Raw genomic sequence first — 2,500 nt, 5'->3', positions numbered from 1 at the left:
CGCTGAATGCAGGCGGGAAGACGGTGGACGGGTGACGCGGTAGATGGTAGGTGGGCGGGTGGGTGGGGGGTGGGGGGGGTTGAGGGATGGAGGTCGTTTGTGGTTCTTTTATTTATTTATTTTTCTTACGTTATAGATTGTTGTTTTTCTGCAATCCTGTTGATGGCTTATTGAGATCAGTTTAGCTTCTTTTGCACTGATGTGTATTGTTGTTAGTAGCAGTAGTATTTTCTTTGTTATTGTTCTTGTCAACATCTTTATCATAATCATTAACATTATCTTATTATAAAAGATAATGACGATAATTGATTTGTTGCTGTTATCATTGCTTTTCTTCTCATTGCTTTTACCATTGATTTAATTAAAACTATCATAGTGTTGACACAATGGCATTTCTAGCTGTTGCAGTCTTGCCATACATCCTCAAGAGCTATACAGTGTTACCACACTTACGGCAAATGATGCGAATGCGATGCTCGAGCCCAGACTTCGGCGGGATTTGAGTTCGTAATTTTTGTATGATGACGTGAAGAAAGAGAAAATGTATATAGGATTGTAATAAAAGTCATAGTTTTGCGAAAATTTAACCGAAATGCAAAAGTTGTTTTTGGTTATCAGAGGAATTAAAGATATTTGAAGTCGGGGCTCCATTATCGCATTCACGACCTCTACCGAAATGGTGGTAACTTTCGAACTAAGACAATGATAAATCTGTCCTTAATCTAAAGCTATAGTCTGGAGAGGTTTAGGAGAATGTGGATTCCTCGCTCCTGAAATTCCACTGGCTGGAATGGTGTCTTCGCTCACACTTATTCAATCGTTCGTTTGTCATTACCCCCTGGAACATTTTGAAGGTACAAATGGTAAATGAGACGGGACGATAATTGTGCGGATGACATGACTTGCTTGTGTACTGCTTCAGTTCTCTCTTCGTCCATTAATTGCGAGCTCTTGGCCTCGAAGTAGGTGCGGATGAAATAGGGGAAGGAAATTACTCGGTGGTTTTGTATGATACAAGAATTTCGCCGTCCGGTCTCGTTGCTCAAGGCTTTATAGATTTCAGTGGCGTTTAAACTTGTTACGAAGAGCTAGGTTGTGGTAACACTGGAAGGGTCTATGTGGGTTATTCGAGTGATGGTAACGAACTATCCTATCTGAAAGTCCTTGTATGTCATTGACCATGACAAAAACTGAAGGCTGTTGACTTTTTTTTTTTTCCTTTTCATGATTCAGGTGACTGATTGCCTATTGTATTTTTTATTGTGGAAGCAAACCTTTTATATTTATTAAGGTCGGGCTACCTTCTAGCCTGCAATAGTAGCGATATTTGGCCTAGTCAAAGTCAAAGTAGGTACTCTCATCTACTCGTACATTAAATTTTCCTGGGTCTGAATACAGTGTTACTTGGTATTAGGTTAATCATCGTAGTTCCAGCGACATTCATCTTTATGGTAACGTTTAAAGCACGTCATCATTGGACACACTTCCAACTCACAGGCCATGAGTTCAGAGGTTCCATTCCGCCCACAGGTCAACAAGCATTTACCGAAACCAGAAAAAAAAACAAGCCGAGTTCACCAATCTTCTATGAATGTGTGTTGAAAATCCCCCAATGTTTTCAAGGCTGGATGACACGAGAGATATCTGTTGTGCCTCGCATTCGTCCGCAGGAATCGGTGTAGTATGAATGATTTTCTCTTTGCACTTCGTCCTTAATAATGTGCAGACGTTTGCTATTCGCTGTTAGGATTATAATGAAGGCAAACAGTTTCCAAGTACAGTTCTTCGGCCTGCTTATCCTACCGGGACCGCCCAGACGAGTCTCCATGTCTATATTAACCGTCATGTGTTATCCAGTGGCATGGAAGTTTTACCCTTATTCTTATCAGTTACTTATCAGTTATTGAGGAAGGTCGCAACACCAGCTACAAATTCGATCTCATTCCTATGCAGTTGTGTCGAATGTGTTGTATTCCTTTGGGTTAGCAGAGAAAGAACATTGTCGCTTTGTGAGTAACATCTATTTTTTGTTTTATCATTATTATTACTATTTTTTGGGGGGAGGAGAAATTTTGATTCTAGAGCTAGATATGATGATTTGTATATGGATGTAATATATACTATAAACCTGATGATAATCGCTGGGGAATATGAGGACCTGATACTATCTTTACGTATTGTATGATTAAATTCCACTAAATTGCTCTTCTCTGGGTCATCTGCGAGACAGCTGTCAAACCTCTGTGACAGCAGAATGTGGAATGGAATTCTTCCTGGACTAATATACTCATCATTCTTTGTCTGCGTGTCTCTCTTTCTGTAGGCCTTTCTCTCTCTCTCTCTCTCTCTCTCTCTCTCTCTCTCTCTCTCTCTCTCTCTCTCTCTCTCTCTCTCTCTCTCTCTTTCTTTCTTTCTATTTATTTATCTATCTACCTATCTATCTAACTCTACATTTAGCTGTCATTAGTTCTCTCTCTATATGTATTCACTCATATGTACC

The sequence above is a fragment of the Penaeus chinensis genome, chromosome 36 (assembly GCF_019202785.1).
Source record: "Penaeus chinensis breed Huanghai No. 1 chromosome 36, ASM1920278v2, whole genome shotgun sequence".
Lineage (NCBI taxonomy): Eukaryota > Metazoa > Arthropoda > Malacostraca > Decapoda > Penaeidae > Penaeus > Penaeus chinensis.
Note: the sequence above shows the minus strand (reverse complement) of the source record.